Source organism: Dipodomys spectabilis, unplaced genomic scaffold, assembly GCF_019054845.1.
Source record: "Dipodomys spectabilis isolate Male_0828 unplaced genomic scaffold, ASM1905484v1 ptg000305l, whole genome shotgun sequence".
Lineage (NCBI taxonomy): Eukaryota > Metazoa > Chordata > Mammalia > Rodentia > Heteromyidae > Dipodomys > Dipodomys spectabilis.
In genome coordinates this window covers 1,429,965-1,451,623 of record NW_024870982.1, presented here as the reverse complement: position 1 = coordinate 1,451,623, position 21,659 = coordinate 1,429,965, and the positions used below count along the sequence as shown (strand labels likewise).

The 21,659-nt window shown below is 42.4% G+C and overlaps 1 pseudogene; it reads left to right on the top strand.

Moving 5' to 3' along the window:
* Positions 1 to 3,801: 3,801 nt before the first annotated feature.
* Positions 3,802 to 6,720, top strand: LOC122127619 (annotated as a pseudogene).
* The last annotated feature ends 14,939 nt before the right edge of the window (positions 6,721 to 21,659 follow it).

Sequence of the window (21,659 nt, the reverse complement as noted above, 5' to 3'; positions counted from 1 at the left end):
CCAAGCTCTTCTCCATGAGTGGTACAGGGCTGACGATGGATGTGATGGAAAAAGATGGGGTCAGCTGAAACAAAGAGGCTACCCCTCTTTATCTTTGCACTGTTTAGCCAGTATGTCTGAAAGAAGAGCCCTGTCTCTGCCAGGTGCTTGTGGCTCATGCTTATAATCCACGTTATTCATGAAGCAAACATCTGAGGAATGAGGTTCAAAGCCAGCCTGTGTAGGGAAGTTCATGAGACTCATCACTAATTAGGAGCCCAAATATCTGGAAGGGAAACTGTGGCCTAAGTTCTGCTCTTGACTAAAAATCAAACAAACAAGAAAAAATAAACAAACAGAAAAACTGACTGAGCCAGTCCCTGAGATCAAGCCCAAGACCAGCACAAAAGATGGAGGAGGAAGAGAAGCCCTCTTCCATACTAGAATCCGCACTCCACACCCCCATAGAGAGTTCTCAGAGGGCTGGAGCTGACTCCTCTATGTAAGTGTCAAAGAGCAGAAATGGAGAAAATGAGCATTTCTGGTGAAAGGAGCACTGGTGCAACAGCAAGCTGGGGCAAAAGGGAAAGGCTCCAGCTTGGCATTGCCAATTGCACAGCAGTTATCCCAGGCGTTTTTATGGCTGAGGCCTCTGGACATCTCCAAGGCAGAATATCTCTATTTTAGATTATAAAAAATACTGTGATACTTCATGAGCTGAAACCTTTAAAATGGAGATATTTGATAACTATTTTCCTATACTCAAAGATGATATCTACTGCTCATTTAAAAACAAATCCAAGGAAAGAAATATAATTGCAATGGGAGAGTGCTTACCTTACATGCATGATGTCCTGGGTTCCATCTAAAGCACTGGAGAAAAAAATGAGAAAACATGGAAAAACCGCCCAGAGTTATCAGAGCATAAAAAGAGCATGTCTGTGCAATGGAGGCAAAGTCTCTCTCCCAGAGAAGTTGTCTTTTACTTTGGCCTTGAGCCGTCCTGTGTGCAGGCTCCTTGACATCATATCATGGCCCATCGCCCCTGGAACAATAAACACTGTGATGAGGTGACTATACCCCAGAGGTAGGTACCAAAATTATAACCTACTCAGAAGGACTAAAGAATGCATAAAGATCTTGGGTTGGCTTTGTGGAGCTTCGGACTAGGCCTGGGGAGTGATATGACCTGCAGACTGTCCAATGGTCTTGAGAGACATATAGTTCATTCCTAAAGACACCTCATTAATACTTACATAACCCACATCAACTAGTGCCTTCCCTCCCATGGGCCTGTCCTGTCTAGCAAGGGTTCTGATGGTCTTTTCCTTCAATAAAGTTATGCTGTCTTACCTCTTCCTTTTTGTCTGTAGACTCTTTCCTCAAACAAAGGAGACAAAGGACCTGATCCAGGTGTTACATTTTATTTTTCTTGTCAGTCGAAAGGCTTGAACTCAGGACCTAGACACTGTCCCTCGTGGCTAGTGCTTTTCCACTTTGAGCCACAGGACCACTTCTGGTTTTCTGGTGGTTAATTGGAGATAAGTCTCAAACTTTTCTACCTGGGCTGGATTGAAACTCTGAAGTTCAGACCTCAGCGTCCTAAATAGCTAGGATTACAGGTGTGTGAGCCACCAGTGCTGGACAAATGGTTGTGTGTGTGTGTGTGTGTGTGTGTGTGTGTGTGTGTGTGTGTGTGTGTATGTGTGTGTGTGTTGGTCCTAAGGCTTAAATTAATGCCTAAACGTTGACTTGGATTTTTTTTTTTTTTTTTTTTTTTTTTTTTTGCTGAAGATTAGTGCTCTACCACTTCAGTCATAGCTCTACTTCGGGATTTTTGGTGGTTAATTAGGGATAAGAATCTCACTGAATTTTCTTGCCTGGACTGGCCTTGAACTTAGATCCTCAGATCTTAGTCTGCTGAGTATCAAGAAATACCAGCTAGAGCCACCACCACCACAGCTGAGTATTGTATTTTCTTCCATTCTCTGCTAACTCATGATAAAGAGGCTCTTTCCTAAATTCCCATAGATTTTAGAGTGCTGTGTGGAACACCAGCTATGCACAAGTAATGAAAGCTGAAAATCTCAATGGGAAAATGGTGCCCTTCTATGGATATTCTGCATCATTCACTATAGTACTGAGCAGTCCCATATGCAGACACTATACATCCCATCACCATGGCACTGAGCAGTCTTGTGAACAGAGCCATAGACATTGGATCAATATGGCCCTGAGCAGTCCTGTGTGTAGACCCAAAAGATATCAAATAACCATGACCTTGATAGTTAACCATGTGACCCCTACATTAGGATAAAAACCCAACAGTGAAGACTTTCATAGGGGAGGCTGGACGTGAGGGATGTGTTTATTAGAGGAAAGTGGCTGCTAACAGATCTGAAGTGGGTGGGTGACATGGTGGAGTAGGGTCTTGGAAAGCCTCTACTGGGAGGTATGTGTCCATGGTGTCTTCAAGGAGCAGATGTGTCAGTGTTAGGGAAGAAATGACTAAAAGAAGGATTCAGCTTGTTTCCCCTGTGGTCTATGGAATTCATTTACTAGGAACAATCAGGATATAATCTGTGTATGAGAAACAAAGGTTTCACCTATCATCTACTCAATGCATGGGGATGAGACTCTGGTCCAGGGAAACCTTGTGCTGAGTGGCTGACATCACTAAGTCACACATCTGTGAGTACCCATCATGTTTGCAGACTCAACACCTAGGTATACCATGTGTGATTGAAACAAACGCATTCCCGGTGTGTCCCTTGGGCACTGATGATACTCTAGCACAGGTTTGGTGGCAACACAAAAAGGGCTCAAGATAAAAGCATTCAGAATCCACCAGCTTTGGTGCCCAGGAATTATAAAAAAAGGTCTGTTTTGAAGCAGGCCATCATGTTGATACTGAAAACCTAATAACTGAATCACATCTTTTGTCTCTATGATCTCAAAGAATGAGTTCATGGATACAGAGGGAAGAATAAAACAGCAATGATATATTGAAGAAGAGAATATCAAATGTCTTGCTAGACAGGAGGGGTCCTAAGGGAGGTACTTACTGGGATGCTTTGTACAGGGTTTTATTGTCTGTAGGACAGAGCTATGTGACTCTCAAGGTCATAGGTCAGTCTGTGGCCATATCCATCCCAGACCCAATCAGAGGTGTCACACAGCCTGTATGAGATATCTGCATCCTTTAGCCCTTTTAATGGATGTCTGGTCCAGCATACACCTGTGAGGCTCAATCAGGTCACTGTTCACATGGAAGTCTACTAGTGGTTCAATTGATAGAGCTTCTCTTTGAGCTTTGTGTTGTGTGTTGTGTGTGTGTGTGTGTGTGTGTGTGTGTGTGTGTGTGTGTGGTTAATTGGAAATAGGAGTTCCAAGAACTTTCCTTCCCTTCTGGGCTAACACTGAACCATGATCCGCAGATCTCAGCCTCATGATTAGCTAGGATTACAGATGTGATCCATAAACAAAGGGCTGCAAAAGTAGTCTTTTAATAAATTCATTTAAAGGAAGTATGAAAACAGCACCATTACTTAAAATTCAATCACCCCTGAGTATCCTCATGGAATCCGCTCGAGGACCCCCACCAATAACAACATCTTCACACACTCAAGTTCTTTATATAAAATAGTATTTGTATAGAACCTACAAATAATCTGCCACACACATTCAAGTGTCTCTACATGACATCATACTTATTAACAGGTACATGCTATGTAGCCAGTGGTTTTACTATAGAGTACAGTACAAGTATATGAGAAGAAAATAGTGTATAATTATTTCCCTTGACAAGCCACATTTGGCGGAATGTACAGTGTTGGCATGTGCAGAGACAATAGCAGGTGAATTAAAGGTGAACCTGAAGATGAAAACTGGCAGGAATGGAGACGAGAAACATGCGAGGAGGTGGAGAAGGAATGGGTTAAGGCCTGAGGCATTTGGAACTTGCGGACTGGAGAAGAGGAGCCAGTGGCCCAATTTACAGTACTGGGGAAGGAAAAGGGATGAGGAGGAAGGATTAATTCACATATATTTGTTCTTATCCTGTCAAGATTTATTTAGCTTCCTTCAGAATTGAAGTTCTAAGAGAATTATCAGAATTCTCAAGTCCATTCCTTACTAAGTCAGAAATGGATTTCATCTCACAACAAGATGGTAATCACAAAAATATTCAACAGCTCCATGGAAGTTTTAAAGGGTAATATCAATCAATGACTTGAATTACCTTGACAAGGAAGACACCTGTAAGGGTTTATGGGTGAGTAACTTCAAAAACTCCAACAATGACAACTGGCTCTTAACAGCCCAACACTCATCATGAAGCAAGGAGTTCTTCCCTCAATGTTGTCTTTTCCATTTTTTGTGAAGCAAGATTACCATATTGTTCCTCTGTAATTTAAGAGACAGTGTCGAGAAAGAGAATGGATAAGTTTGAATCACCTCTTGATGACAAGAAAGCTGAAGCAATTTGATTGTCTCATGACTGTCTCATTGACCAAGGGGCAAAAAGGGTAGTCACAGTTGAGTGGCATTTTCCATCCACACTCCAAATGCATTTCTACTTTCTTCTGCCTGTTCTGAATCCACATAAGCTAGTTTATATTGACAGCATCAGTAAAGACTGACTAGCCCCGGAGGATTGGCAGGGATGGGATGGTGTGCAAAAGGCGGAAGTGACCAGGAGGCCTGAAAAGAAGGGAGGGCTGAAGTGAGAGAACCACTGCTAATCCCTCTTCAAAAAATCCCTCAATGGCTGAACCAATCTTTTCTGTTTCTATGTCTCAAATGCTGTAATTTCTGTAATGAATGCTGAGAGTCACTTAAAATCATAAGCTCTGCCCCTAAGTTTCTTGTCAATTATAGGCCTACGTCAACTCTTGTCCCCACAGGCAAAAAATATGTTCCTCCGGCCACCATGGTGGACCTAGAGCCTGGAACCTTAGACTCAGTGAGATCAGGACCATTTGGCCAGAGCTTCAGGCCAGACAACTTCATATTTGGTATGTCATCATGGTCTATGGGTCCTAACATCCAGGCACTCCAGTGCTGGGCTGAGCCTTTATACACCTAGATATTGTCCTCAGCTAACCCACCTATTCCAGTCCACTGGAGTCATGCCCCTGGCCATTCAGACAGCTCAGATAAGTGCCACTCTTCAAGCACTCTATGACAAAGTAGCCTCTAAAGGGAAAGATCAGCAATCAGGGAAAGCCTCCAACAAGGTTTCAGCGCTGCTGGTCATTTCAAAGGCCCGGCAATAACAGAGAACTACTTCAGGACACCAGAAAGCAAAGCACAGCTATGTGTGAGCAAGGTGCAGACAAGTGCTTGCAGCTTAGCTTTCCTATGATCACACTGTGCTCCTGTCCCTCCTGTGAAAATAACTACATTTCCAGTATTGAGGCAGGCTCTGTTCTTCATTTCTACAAGTAGTTGATTTGGGTTAAAATGTATCTTCCTCCATATTGTCTTTATTTCTTTAGAACCTGGGTGATTTGTAGGGTCCCAGATACATTGAAAACATTTCCTTTATTTCACCAAAGTTATCTAAAGTAAAAGCAAAGGTTGGCTCAGAAGAGTCCTATTGTCTTCACAATACAAATGTCACAGTAAATATTCTTGGAGTGTGTGTCTCATCATGTCTGATAGGCCAGAGCGGGTCAGCCAATAACTGGGCCAAGGGCTACTACACAGAGGAAGCTGAGCTGGTGGAGCCGGTACTGGATGTGGTGAGGCGGAAGTCAGAAAGGTGTGACTGTCTACAGGGTTTCTAGCTGGCCCACTCCTTGGGAGGTGGCACCAGGTCAAGTATGGGCACCCTGATTCTCAACAATATTCAAGAAGGGTACCCAAACCGCATCATGAACACCTTCAGTGTCATGCCCTCCCTGAAGGTGTCAAACACAGTGCTGGAGCCCTACAACACGATCTTCTCTGTCCACCAGCTGGTGGAAAATGCAGATGAAACTTTCTGCATCGACAACGAGGTCCTGTACAACATCTGCTTCTGTAACTTGAAGCTGCCCATGCCCAACTATGGTGACCTGAACCACCTGGTGTCAGCCACCAACAGCGGGGTTACCACCTGCCTGTGCTTCCCTGGCCAGCTGAATGCAGACCTGCACAAGCTGGCCTTGAATCTGATGCTCTTTCCCGCCTGCACTTCTTCATGCCTGGCTTTGTGCCCCTGACCAGCCATGCCAGCCAGCAGTACCATGCTCTCTCAGTGCCTGAGTTTCACCCAGCAGATATTTGACGCTAAGAACTTGATGGTCACCTGTGATCTCCGCCATGGCTGCTACCTGACAGCGGCTGCCATCTTCCGAGGCTGCATGTCCATGAAGAGGTGGATGAGCAGATGCTCAACGTGCAGAACAAGAACAGCAGCTACGTTGGAGACTGGATCCCCAACAATGTGAAGACGGCTGTGTATGACATCGCCCCTTCCCTCCCCCCCCTCCACATGGACTCACGATGTTGGCCACCTTCATCGGCAACAACATGGCCATCTAGGATCCCTTCAAGTGCATCTCAGAGCAGTTCAGTGCCATGTTCCAGTGCAATGCATTCTTGCACTGGTACATAGGTAAGGGCATAGATGAAATGGAGTTCACTGAAGCTGAGAGCAATATCAATGACCTGGTGTCCGAGTACCAGCAGTGCCAAGATGCTACTGCTGATGAACAGGGGAAATTTGAAGAAGACTTGGTGGAGGAACTAGTTTAAGACTTCCCATTGCTAGCAGTGCAACAGGAGTGTCAGAGCCTGCCTACTTCTCAAATTAATGGTGCTTTCCTGAGCTCCTGTTATCCTGCAGTGGGATTCTTGCTGTGTATCATTATGCACAGCCTTTCCTGTCAGGAACTCATGGGTGGTGAATGTAAAAATACAGATTACTTTTAAATATGATTGTATGAAAGCCTTATTTATATAAATAAAGAAGTATACATTTTATACTCTTAGTTCTTATTCTTCTTAAGAATCCCTTTTATTCTTTCAATGTATTTGAAATATAAAGTTGGCCAGCAGGATTTAATCTTAGCAATATAGGACTGGTGCTCAAGAGGAGTTTCAAATTCATGGTGTTCCTGCTATTTTGAAGAGGAGGATGACAAACGCCAATATTTTTTATTTTCCCTGGCCCAGTTTTAAAGTTAGCAATCTCTCAATAGCATGCCAGTAGCAAAAAAGCAGGTTGAAGAGAAAGAAAACCAAATCTAGATGTTACAATTTTCCTAGTACCAATTTGATGTTTGTAGTACTGAAATGATTGACGTTCAAGGCTTGTCTGGGCACTGAGGTAGCAGGGCCTCTTCCTCCTTTATTCTGACACAGGACTGGCTATACCTGCCACCCATTACACATTCCTCTTTGGGAATGGAACCACAAAAGGCAGTTATGAATACTGGCCATTACAGATCTAATTCTCCTTCACACAATGGTAGGTTCTTGTCTCATGCCCCATCAGAGGGATTGCAGTCACATTCCCCAGAAACAGTAGCAGGAACCCCGATCCCTGTGCTTACAGTTCAGTTTACAGTGAAGCAGAACTCACAGGATGAGTGCAAGATCTTGGTTGCCAGGGTAGTTTCTCAAGGCATCTGGCAACATTAAGAACAGAAGTGAGTCTAGCTGTTTGAGGGAGTGAAAAGCTGACCAGCCCCATAGTGTATCAAGAACTGCTTGATTCTCTCCTTCCAAGTGAAGGAGAGAAGGGGAGACATGGCCCAATGACCCATTCTCATACTCACTTTTCCAGCATTCAAAGCTATCTGAGGCCCACGGGGAGTTGTAAGGACAAAAGGGATGCATGGAGCTAGCCAGTTGGGTATGGTTACTTTACATGAGTAAGATAGAAATCTCAATTGCTTAGAACCTACAATGGCCAGGAAGAGGTCGAACACTTCTGTTTTCACTGGAGGCCAAATCAGTCAAGGGTTCTTTTTGCAAGAATCTTTCACTCCTCTTGCAGTGAGGCTTCAGGTAGGTTGTCTGTGCCAGGCATTCCTCCATGGCCACCAATAACCTGTAATCCACTTTTTATTCAGAAACAGGACCTATGGGAATCCAGCAACTTTTAGAAAGCTCTAAGAAAAAGATACCACTGGGTGAGGTGCAAGTTCCTTGCTGCTAGTAAAGTTGGGAAATAGTAAGTTCCCTAAGCTTTCCTCTACCAGGCCTGAGGTTGGAGTAGGGTGGAGATGAGTGGGGTATAGATCTTTAAGCCAAGCTGATCTCACTCATTAGAAAGTAAACTTCCCCAGGGGATGATCTGTGACTAGAAGCAGGATGTTTTCTGTCCTTGCCCCAAGGCATATCAAAGTGCAAATAGCTTCCAATGTGGGAGTCCTAGGGAGTAGGTGTTGGCCAGCAAATTGACATTCCTGGATCTCTAGTCCTGGAACTGATCAGGTTGGATGATCTCCAAATCCAATAAGGCTGCTGGGTCAGAACTGAAGGAAGGTCTGGCCAAGGCACTCTCACTCCTCAGTGGGTTAAGGACTGAGGCCAAGCTGTGATGGAGGCCCCACCTAGCATATCTACCAGTATTTGACTAAGAATATTTTTGTTTTCTCTTAAGTACTTATTTATGAGCCTTTTCTGGTGGCTTTGGATTATTACTTTACACTCTTGACGAAGTAGTTCTTGTTTCACAATTAATGACTCTTGCCTCACCCCTCAGAAAACTCTTGTTGATAATTTTATCAGTAGATCACCATATATTTCTTAGGCATGGCTTTTGTTTCCTCCTAGCCAGAGCTCTGCACTAATTGCAACACAAGCCAACATTGAGGTGACTCCTATAGACAGGGTGATTATTTTGTCCAAATGCTAAGTGCAGCATCTCACTTATTCTCATGTACCTTGGTAACTGTATCAAATATTTAATAGAGTCCTTGACTAGTATGATAACCAAAGCTCTGTGTGAAGATGAAACTCAATGGTAGAGTACATCCCTGGCATGCACAAGACTCTCTGTTCAGTCCCCAGCACCAAAAGGAGGAAAGGTAACAAATGTTAAAAAGTGGGGTTGAAATTAGGAAAGCAACTCCATTTGTAATAGCCCCACAAAAAAATAAAATACCTAGGAATTAACTTAACCAAAGAAGTGAAGGACCACTATGATGAAAACTTTAAAAACGAAAAATGAAATGAAAACAGAACTTAGAAAATGGGAAAAACTCCCATGCTCCTGGATTGGAAAGATTAACATCGTGAAAAGGGCAATATTTCCCAAGGCTATCTACAAATTCAATGTGATACTTATCAACATTCCAACCTCATTCTTCAAGGAAATAGAAGAGGCAATCCAAAAATTCATATGAAACAATAAAAGACCCCGAATAGCAAAAACGCTCCTCAACGGAAAGAACACTGCTGGAGGAATATCAATACCAAATTTCAAACTCTACTATAAAGCCATAGTAATCAAAACAGCTTGGTATTGGCACAAGAACAGACCTCAGGACCAATGGAATTGAATTGAAAACCCAGAAATGAACCTACAGACCTATAGCCATCTAATCTTTGATAAGGGATCTAAAAAAATAGAAGAGAAAGAAGACAGCCTCTTCAGTAAATGGTGCTGGCAAAACTGGTTAACTACTTGTAGAAAACTAAAGCTAGAACGTTATCTATCACCCTGCACCAGAATCCACTCCAAATTGATCAAAGACCTCGGAGTCAAAGCAGACACTCTGAAAACATTACAGGATGGAATAGGAGAAACCCTAGGTCTCTTTGGCGCTGCCCGAAATTTTCTTAATAGAGACCCAGAAACACAAGAAATCAAAGAAATGTTGGACAAATGGGATTGCATGAAGTTGCAGAGCTTCTGCATGGCAAAGGACATAGCTAGCAAGATCACTAGAAAGCCCACGGATTGGGAGAAGATCTTCAGTAGTCATACAACGGACAAGGGTCTCATATCTAAAATATACTTGGAACTCAAAAAATTAAATCCCCCAACAAATCCTCAAAGAAACACTGCCCAATAAATAAGTGGACTAAAGACTTAAAGACAAACTTCTTTGAAGAAGAAAGAAGGATGGCCAATAGACACATGAAGAAATGCTCAACCTCCCTAGCCATAAAAGAAATGCAAATCAAAACAACATTGAGATACCACCTCACACCAGTTAGAATGGCAAAAATCAAGAACTCTAATAACAACAGTTGCTGGAGGGGATGTGGACAGAAGGGAACCTTACTTCATTGTTGGTGGGAGTGTAAACTTGTTCAACCACTTTGGAAAGTAGTATGGAGGTTCCTCAAAAGACTCCATATAGAGCTCCCCTATGACCCAGCAATCCCACTTTTGGGCATTTACCCAAATGTTTACAAACAAGACCACACTAATGGTACCAGCACAACTATGTTTATTGCAGCATTATTTACCATAGCTAAGATCTTTAACCAACCCAAATGCCCCTCAGTAGATGAATGGATCAAGAAAATGTGGTATATACACAATGGAATTCTATGACTCCATCAGAAAGAATGACATTGCCCCATCTGTTAGGAAATGGAAAGACTCAGAAAAATTATATTAAGTGAAGTAAGCCAAGCCCAAAGAAACATAGGTCCCATGATTTCCCTTATTTGCAATATCTAGTATATGTATGAGTCAAGCAGAAAAGGTCAGATAAGGTGATGTTAGGAAAATGAACCCTAAGATATGTATTTTATATGTTTTTTTTCTTTCATGCATTTGTTTCTAACGCAATTATAAGATTATTTCTTTGTTGCTTTGTATGTCCCTCCCCCACAGTATAACCCCTGCTTTCACTATGTTTGATGTCGGTATAATTTGTGGAGGGGAAGGGGATAAACAAGTAGTTCAATAAGGATACAGGTGGACCTGTTGTAACAATGGGAAGTACAAGTTGTCATGTCGAAAACGAACTTTACAACTTGCGGGGGGCGGGGGGGATTGGGTGGGGGGGCAGGGAGGATGGGAAAGGATGAGAAGGGTAAACAAAGGAGGAGGCTACAATTCTTGATAAGAAATGTACTCACTGTCTTGCCCATGTAATTGTAACCACTCTGTATAGTATTTTCACATTAAATAAAATTAATTTTTGCAGCAAGAAAAAACATAAAATAAAAATAAATTGTAAAAAAATAAAAAATCAACAACAACAACAAAAAAACAAATGTTAGGCTCAGAAGACAAAATATTAGGACTCATGGAAAAACACACAGATTGGCACTGAAGAGTTGTGTCATGAGGGAATACTGGTAGAATGTTTGTAGGGGGAAAGAAGAGAGCCCCTTGATGAATGTACCCTTTTAGAAAGCAGAGGTAGGAACAGGGAATGAACCTCTCATAGTCATCCTAGGCCATGGAAGGAAGAAGCCCTGACATGTATGTTGCTCTAATGGGACCAGAGTCTAAAGTGGCACCACCATACCAGGCCATGGCCCAACAAGAACAGGTTTGTCAGAAGAACCTTCTTGCACTGAAGAGATTTCTTTTGACCACTTTGGCCTTGTTAATCATATTTCCTTACGCTGTTTCCTTTGTCCTTCCACTTTGTCATACCTATAGCAGATCCTGTCCAGGAGACCCATTCTCTCTAATCTCATTCTCAAAAAGTCTCCCAGTTTAGAGCTGTACATATCCTAGACCAAAAATTAGGGGGTGGTTATTCTGTCAGACATAGAATGAAACTAAAAGGTATCTTTGAAGTAGACTTTGACAAGGTTCTCATATGGACAGTGTTTTGTTGATAAGTCCTGGAATTGCGACCTGCTTTAGATCTAATTCTGAGATGATAGTGGAAGACAACTGGTGATAGGACTTCATGGACCGCTGTGATTTCAAAACCTTGGCAGGTACATCCCCATTCATGGATGTGCTCTCAGCCAACATACATATGTCTGTTACAGGAGTGATGACTGTGAAAAGGAATTTATTGGCGACAGAGGAGACCAGCCTTTAGACAAGTTGTTGCCTTTCAGTGTGAAGCAGAAAAAGAGTGCCTATGGATACAGAGTAATTTCAGGAAGCTTCCTCCAAGTCTTGTTATCACAAAATCATCTGAGAATAACTGTAAACCCAGAGGTGAGAGACATGTGCTTTGTGCTTTTGCACCACTGCTTTGCTGCGTGGCTCTTTATGCTCTTCTGAAACCTCCTTCTGAGCTGGTCCACAATGTTTCCAGGAGGTGGGAAGCAGAGGGGCCTTGGCAGCTAGGCTGCTAATCACTCTGGCCACACTGACTTGGGCTGGGCATGTGCTGGGCATCTGCTGCATTCTAGTGGTATGTGCCCAGTGGGAAATTTTGCTCTTTCTAAGAGCAATTCCTCTGTCCTTGGGCCATCTCCCAGGTCAGGATGTCTTTATCTGCAGAGGCTGAAGCTTTGCCATAGCTCTCATCTTGACAGGTGTCTTTCTGTTTTTCAATTTTCTCTTCCTTCCTTCCTTGCTTCCTTGCTTCCTTGCTTGTTTCCTTTCTTCCTTCCTTCCTTCCTTCCTTCCTTCCTTCCTTCCTTCCTTCCTTCCTTCCTTCCTTCCTTTCTTCCTTTCTTTCTTTCTTTCTTTCTTTCTTTCTTTCTTTCTTTCTCTCTCTCTTTTTCTTTCTTTCCTCTCTCTTTCTCTTTCTTTCTTTATTCTTTGTTTGTTTCTTTCTTTCTTTTTTTGTTTTGTTGGTCATTGGTCTTGAACTCTAGGCCTAGAAACTGTCTCTTAGCTCTTCGGCTCAAGGCTAGCTCTCTATCACTTGAGACATAGTGCCACTGCTAGTTTTCTGGTGGTTTATTGGAGATAAGTATCTTAAGGGCTTTCCTGTACAGGCTGGATTTTAACTGTCATACTTAGATCTCTGCCTCCTGAGTAGCTAGGTTCACAGTCATGGGCCACTGGTGCCCAGCTTGACAGCTTTCTTATTTGTGCAAGATAACAATGGCTATGTTGTGTTCTGTGAGGAGTTTCCCTATCATCCTACAACACTGATGGTCTTAGTGATGTGGCAGAGCACACAGCAATGGAGCTTTCTATGCATGCACATTGACTAGTATCTGAAAAGCCAGCTTGCAAAGGCCAGGAAAGCTCTACAATTGCATACATCTCAATTTGCACTGGGCATAACCAAATATTAAGTTCTAGTGTTGGTGGTTTTCCTTTGTATACAGTTTAAGCAGGTTGTTTCCAGATGTCTATCATTTAACTCAATTGACTCAATTAACTTATCTGCTCTTTCTATGGGTCTGACATAAATGTCTGCTTATCAGAGGCCAATAACTGATTTTAAGTCTAAGTGAAATCCAGCAAGTGCTCAGGCATGGTGACTAAGAGTGCTATATAGATAATGTACAGCTGCATAGTACTTGTGCTGCACACTTCTCATAACTTCACCAAATTCTAAATATTTCTTATAGAGAGGAAAGAAGCCATACTTTTATGGCTTCTTTGCATAGGTATTTGAATCCATCTAATGAGCACATCTTATATTTGTTCCTTTTTTTTATAGTATTGTTGTTTGATTGGACTCAAAGCCTTATACATGCTAGGCATGCACTCTACCACACCTCCAGCCCCCTTCTTGCTTTCAGTATTTAAAGTAATTTTTGGGCATTGAGCCCATACACTTCCCTCAGAGCTGGGATTGCAGGCATGAACCACCTAGACAGAAGTATTTCTTGAGATAAGGTCTTCTTGTTAACACTTTGCCTAGACTAGCCTGGGACCTCAGTCTTGCTCATCTCTATTATTCCCCAGAATAACATGCCTATGGTTTGAAATGCTATAATCCCATTATTATTCTGGGTTCTCTAATTGGAGTTTTGTGATGTAGTACTAGAAGGCACTGCCTTATTACTTGACTTGAAATTATAAACCTTAATCAGTGGATATAATTCTGCTCTAGACTTTCAAAACCTCATATCAATGTGTGGACACTGCTTATTGTTAAACCATAGTTCAGGATATGTTGCATGACTTTAAGCCTCACTTTTTACACACACACGCACACACACACACACACACACACACACACACACACACACACAAAGACACACACACCATTGTCTTCTGTGGTGACTTTGTACATCTTATGTGAGACCACCTCTCCTGTGCAGCTTGGAGTTTCTCTCACTAATCTTGCTGCTCTACATCCTATTCCCTCCTCCACTGTCAAGTCTCTGACCTTGACAGTGGCTGAGGCTTGTAGAACTGGGGTTAGAAAAAGAAAAATGATAGATACAGATAGTTAAACAGAAACCGCATCTCTTGCACTTTTAGGTGATTTTCGATGCATGTTTTCATCAGATCCTCACTTCTACTTTTTCTACCAGCGTCCCACTGCCATGTTCTTCTCCTGGCTCCCACAGAAGGTTCAGCTGATATTATAGGAAACAGAAACATTGTGCTTCTGCAAAACCTGCATTATTGCTGCTTTGAGTGAATCTATTTCTGTCACGAGAATTTTTCTTAATGGAATATGGGAGAATCAGAAAAAATAATTATTTAAACAATTTCACTTAAACTTTTTCTTTCTTACTCAGTTTATTTAAATAAACTTTATTTGTCTAAATGGGACATTACACAAAACAATCTTTCTGTATATTTTTTTTGCTTATTTCTCTGGGGTCATGTCTCAATTTCTTAAACTTTTTGATGCTAAGATCCACATTGTGGCAAATATCCAAAATGGAAAGGAAGGGAAGTGAGAATGCAGATCAAATAACATCTTACATCATCCACTGTCTAGGGCTGCTATTTCAACTATTGGATTGATGATGGTCAGTTTGCAGATTAATTGTCATGAAATGGCCCTTACATCATTTATAAAACTGAGTAGCTTGGGTTCCATTTGTAGCATTGGTATTTTGATGTCTGCAGACTATGTGTCTGAAGGATGCAAAAGCAAGCTCCTCTCCACAGAAGTGAGATCTCCTCTCATGATAGAGTGAGATAACGTGGGGAGTTTTCAAAGGAAGAGGCTATTACTCAGCAGTCCGATACTAGAGGATTTAGAGAGAGAGAGCAAAATAAACCCCAAAACTGCCCCTAGAACTTGACCTCTTCCCACTCAATCCTTCCTTCTTCAGATAATAAAGCTGAGTAAGCTGAGGAAGGCAGCACACTACTTCCTAATTCAGATCTTGTTGCCTGGTTTTCTGAGACAATTCCTACTCCCTTCTATGAGGGTCTGACTTATTATCTGACCTTGTCAAGTGTCTTCGCAGAAGGAATTCTGTCTTCATAAACTAATTTTGTGGCAAATCTTTAACTCAGTTCACCGATGATCCAGTGGGAACAAATAAAAATTCAGTATGCTGCATTGTGCACCTTTTAATCTTTGTGGGCTTTAATTGTAAGTTTTTAAAGTTATATATAAAAACCAGGAGCCTGTTAGTTCATGCCTGTAATCCTAGCTACTCAGGGAGCTGAAATCTGATGATTGCAGTTTGAAGCTAGCCCAGAAAATAAAGTCTATAAGACTCTTATCTCCAATAAACTACTCAGAAAAAGCTGAAAGTGTTGTTGGAACTCGGTAGAAGACTAACCTTGGAATTCTATTTCTCCATCAGAAAGAATGACATTGTCCCATGTGTTAGGAAATGGAAAGACTTGGAAAAAATTATATTAAGTGAAGTGAGGCAAGCCCAAAGAAATATAGGTCCCAAAGTTTCCCTTATTTGCAATAACTAGTATATGTCTAAGACAAACAGAAACTGTCAGACAAGTTGATGTTAGTTCAAATGAACTCCAAGATAAGGATTCAAATGTCTTTTTTTTTCTTTCTTGTGATTGTTTCCAACATATTTAAAAGATGATTTCTTTGTTGCTTTGTATGTACCTCCACCATGATATAAGTCCTGCTTTCACTGTATTTGATGTTGATATAATTTGTGGAGGGGAAGGGAAAAAACAAATCGTTTAAATTGGGTTAGAGTTGGACCCATTGCAACAATGAGATGTACAAGACCTTATGTTGAAAAACAAACTTTACAACTTTGGTCGGGTGAGGGACTGGGGTGGGTGGGGTGGTGGTGGTAGGAGGGTGTGGGGGTAGAGAGGGGAAGGGATGGTATGGGGAAACAAAGGAGGAGGCAACAATGCTTGATAAGAAATGTACTCATTATCTTGCCCATGTAATTGTAACTCCTCTGTATGGTAGTTTCACAATAAAAAAGAAGCTCAGAGACAGTGGCCAGGCCCTATGTTCAAGACCCATGGATAGCAAAGAAAACCCTATATATACTTAACAAAGTTGTACACATTTTTCTTTTTAGGTCCATCATGATCTCTTACAGCTACATATACTGCAGTTGGATTTTTGTAATTCATGAAACTACAGCTTTGTGGCCTGGGGAGGTCTCTCCTGACAAGTCATTTCTACAAAGCTTTGATGGGTCGCTGTGTTTTAACAAATTGAGTTTCTGTTCAACTCATATTTACAAATGAATTCACACATCATCATGGCACTCTTCCTCTGAGGAGGGCTGATGGTAAATTTAGCATGGATCTCTAAAACAGAGACATAACTTCATTTGACATTATTATCACACCAGGCAAAAATAGAAATTGCAGTTATAAAACAATGTATCAATCCTGTATCAATCCTGGTATTGATTTTCATCATAGACTTTGAAACCAGAATTTTTTATATATGTACAAATATATCATGGGAGAAGTATAGAATAGTGGACAGTTTTTGATTCTTATGTGTTTATGCACCACAGCTTTATCATTAAACCCCAGTGTGAACTTTTTAACAAGGCCTGTGCCATCTCATTTAGAATACTCAGATATTAGTGTAGCTTGCTCATTTAAAAGAATTAATTCTTGCAGTGTAAAAACATTACTAACCTTGGGGGCAAATGGCAAAGTTGAGATGAGGTCGGCCTCACCTAATGGACTATACCTCACACCAGTTGCTGGAATCTTCTTCTGCAAGCCCTGTACTCCTGTGTTCTTTATAAACTTCCCAACCTCCCTCCTTACAATATAATCTAGAGGGATACAGGTGGTTCACATCTGTATTCCTAGCTACTCAAATGTCTGAAATCCATCCAGACGATCTTGGCAAGCTCAATTAGAAAAGTCTGTTAAAGGCTGGGATGGTGGCTCCGTGGTAGAGCGCTTGACTTGCATGCCTGAGGCCCTCGGTTTGATTCCTTAGAACCACATAAGCAAAAAGAAAAAAAGCCAGAAATGGCGCTGTGGCCCAAGTGGTAGAACGCTAGCCTTGCGCTGAAGAGCTAGGGACAGTGCCCAGGCCCAGAGTTCAAGCCCTACGACGAGACCCTCTCCCCCCAAAAAGAAAAGTCTGTTAAAATTGAGCCTCCAAGTGCTTAGTGAAGATAGAACTGGAAGTGTGATTCAAATAGTCAAATGCCAGCCAACTAAACAGAAGATCTTGAGTTCAACCCTCAGGACTTGTGGTGGGGAGTTACATGGTGGGCAAGGGGAGATGCAGGACTATATTCCATCTTGATAGTGTTCAGAGGATGGGGAATTAGTAGAAAGTGTCTCAATGGCTGTTTTCAGTAAAGCCCTGGCTTAGAACTCTGTATATGAAAACTTGTAGTGTTCTTCAATGGTCAGACTCAAACTACATAAAAAGAATCACTTTGTATATATGTAGGTATAAGTTCATGCTTTCCTCTACTGTGTGAAATCAGAACAAGAAACCACCTCTGAAAACAGAATCAGCTGTATGGCAGGGGAGGAAGAAGCAGATTCCCTATATAGTATAGCATTAACCTCCCTGGAACTACAAAGCTTGTAAAAACAAACTCCAGCAAAGCATTGGCTGTGCTTTATGGCAATTTCTTGTCCCCTGCAAAGGCCACCTTCCCCCATGCCTGCTTTGCTCTCCAATCTCCTGTGGCATTAGCATCCACCAACACATAATGGGATACAGGCATTGGGATGTTTGATGATGTTTCTTTCCAACCTCATGTCTTAAATTAGCCTAGCTCCATATCCCTAAGTTAATTTAGTCCAGTTTATAAGACCTTAGAAAATACCCGTTGTTTCCAGATTCAATGTGTAAAGTCTCCTAGCAAGGGCAGGTTATAACCCTTAATCAATAACAATTCAGTTACTACCAGACAATCTTGGTGCCAAGTTCACTCTGAATTTTCTCTTTCTTCAACACAAGAACGCCCTAAAGTCAGTATGATCCTTGGGTATTCAAAGAGAAAGTTGGAAATGCTACATATAATGGTCAGAGTGGCCAAGAGCCACTGTAAATACCCAAAGCACTTCTGGCTATGTCATCTACAACCGGTGGCAGCAGCCACCTCTGCGTGATATCCAGGCTGGAGGTAAGCTTTTACAACATGCAGCCAGTAGATCCACAGTCTACCTTTTCTGGGAGAAGGCTTTTTAACAAATCTTAGCTTTTATGATTTGCACGTTTTCTGTTTGGCAACTTGCAATCTAGAATAGATTTTTGTCATCTGCTCACACATGCAATGTTATTACTTGTTCCCCATTTATATTTTTTAATTTAGAAATTTAGTGAATACTTTCATTAAGAAGCCTAATATTGTAGCGGTAAAGGCCCGGCCATTGGAGTAGGAGCATCCATATTGCCTCTTTGTGATGTGGTTTGGGCCAAGGAAATCGCTTGGTTCCAAACACCCTATAACCACTTCGGACAGGATCCAGATGGCTGCTCTACTGTTATCTTTCCCAAGATTATGGGAGGCGCATCTGTGAGTACCTTGGTTAAAAATTATTTTAGACAATTTCCTTTTTTTTTTTTTTGGGTCCGGTCGTGGGGCCTGAACTCTGGGCCTGGGTGCTGTCCCTCAGCTCTTCAGCTCAAGGCTAGTGCTCTACCACTTGAGCCACAGCACCACTTCTGGCTTTTTTCTTTTTGCTTATGTGGTGCTGAGGAATCGAACCCAGGGCCTTGAGCATGCAAGGCAAACGCTCTACCACTGAGCCACCTTCCCAGACGTATTTTAGACAATTTCTTAAGAATCTATGGTTTGGGTGTTGTTCTACTCAGAGTACCCGGTGTGTTCTCTGAGGACATTTCATCAAATCTATTTGGTTCAGGTAGTGCTGTGAATCCTTCCCAGGAGGCCATTCCTCCTATGAGGAGCCTCCAGATCTGTATAAATCACACTGATACACAGTTTTCTATCAAGAATTGTTCTTTATCTTCACAAGCTAAAGGCTGCCCTTTTAAAGTGGCAGTGGGAGGCGATGCACCAGTTGCTCACACACACACCTGTAATACTAGCCTTTTGGGAGGCTGATACCAGAATTTCAGTTTGAAGCCAGTGTAGGCAGAGAAACCCAAGAGATTCTTATTTCATTTAGCCTGGAAAAAGCCACAAGTGGACCAGTGGCTGGAATGGTAAGAGTGCCAGCCTTGTACAAAGGTTAAGAGCCAAAGGACCTGACTTCAAGTCCTAGTATTCACAACCCCAACCCCGCACCTGTACCCATATACTTCCCAAAACAGACACACAAAAGCAATTAGGGAGCAAACTTACATAAATAAAAGAAGTGGGGAGAGGGGTTCAGTATAAATTTGTGGGTTTTTTTCACTATTTAAGTTAGCCCATTCATGATGAGAGAGTGTGTTTGCTTTTTCTCAATTACATATACCTGTTCCTTACTTCTAGAGAGAGACTGAGTTTGTAGAGAGGAGCATCCACAGAGATTGAACCCTGTTGAAGGGAGGGACTGGATGTCAGGTTGGATAGGGGGACAAGTGCAACTCCTCCAGCTCCATCACTGGGTGCCCAGAGTTTGACCTGGCCAATTGGCATGATGCTGTCTTCATACCCATCAGTGTGGTGAGTGCATGGAGGATGAGTGTAGCTGAGAGAGTTGCAGAAGGAACTGACAGCCCACAGCTGGAGTAGCAGGACTTCCCTTTGGGGTTCATAACTAAGTTTACCTCTGTGTCACTGGGACCTACATCCTCATGCATAAACATCCAGGATCTGGGGGTATCATTTCCTTATGGAACCTACAATGAAGGGAGATAGACAGTACAATTTCAGGCAATCTTGGGAGCAATTAGAGTACAATGAAGAAGAAAATGTGTGTCTCCTCTCTGAAATTCCAGAGGGTAAGAGTAACTGAGGAGAGAAAACTGTCAGTCACTGCTGAGTGGGTAGTGTTGAGAAGGAAGGCACATTGGAGCTGGGAGTCGCCTGTGTAATCCTAACTATTTAGGATGCTGAGATGTGGATGATCATTATTCAGGGCCAACCCAGGCCAAAAAGTGGGTGACATCTCCTCTTAAGCTAGGGATGCATATCAGCTTCATTAAAATAGGAAGCCTAAAATAGGTGAGTCCAGGCCCTGGCATCTACCTGGATAGGAAGCAAGATCACAACTTAAAAATGACCAGCACAAAATTGGAGTATAGGTCACCTACCTACTAAGTACAAGACTCTGACTTCTAACACGAGTACCATGAACAAGTGTAAGCTTGGTGACCTCGTGTCCCAGTGAGATTCGCTGAGATGACTGTAGCATCTGTTGCTCTGTGGACTGCTGGCAAAGAGGAAGAGTCTGTTGACATTCAACAATCTATGCCTACAAAGACAGCAAATGCTGAGTGGAACCCTTCACGATGTCTAACCATGGAGGTATGGTGGGCACTTTTGTTCCTCAAAGGGAAAGAGAGCAGGAATCTGCAGGGCCAGATAGACTCCTGAGTGAGAGAAGGGTGGGCAGAAGTAGGCAATGGTGAGGTTGGCATAGGGTTTGTGTTAAGTGACTAATATGACTTCAATGGAAATGTTCTGGCTTTGATTAATACGTTTTATGACATGTGCATTGAGGGAGAGCTGGGACAGCCCAGAGAAACACTAATGTAAATTTTCCATAGGTTGAAACTTACTCTAAAGTCTAAGATTTTTTTGAAAAGTGAAATGTGGAGAAGTTGATAAAAGAGCACAGCCCCCCAGTACTGGCACTGTTCTTTGTAGATGTACCTGCCCTAGCCACCCTTCTACTGGTGGGTGCTTGTCCCCAAGGTGTCTCATGCCCCATTCCTTTGTACTGCTCAAGCCAGAATAGCTGCTGTTGGGCAGGGAGGATCAGGAAACCCTGTTGCATTCATATACCAATAGTGCCTCCTTCCCTTGGAGGTACAACACATTACAGAGCTCTGCAGCACCCTGTCACTGCTATGAATTGGAATTTCCAACACTTGGGCTTTGCCTGCATTAGGGTCCCACACTTTTAGACCAGCCTTTGGGGGACTTTTGAGACCTGGAGCGCAAGACAGGGAGGCCTGCAGGCAGTACCTGTTCCCATCGGAGAAGTGAGTTTGCCACAAGGAGCTAACAGGCTGAGAACCTTGGGAATGAGCAGTGCAGGGTGGCCAAGACTTGGTACTCTCCACTAACATGCCAGGTATTCACTGATATTTATATGCTAGCCCTCTGTGTCCACCAAACCATTGCCAATTGGCATGTTGTTTGATAAGCCAGGAAGTGATTGGCCAGCAGCCAAGAATGAGCAGTGCTAATGGGTTCATATGGTTGAGTGCACTGTCCCTTTATGACAGATTCCCGGTAGATGTGAGTGTACTGTTGCTTTTGACAATTATTATCATCAACCCATCCCTCCATTTATAACTCAATTCACATCCTATGTCCTATGCCCACCAGTCCAGGTTCACACTCAGTACTGGTCAGACACAATACTTTGATATCAGGTAGATGACTAG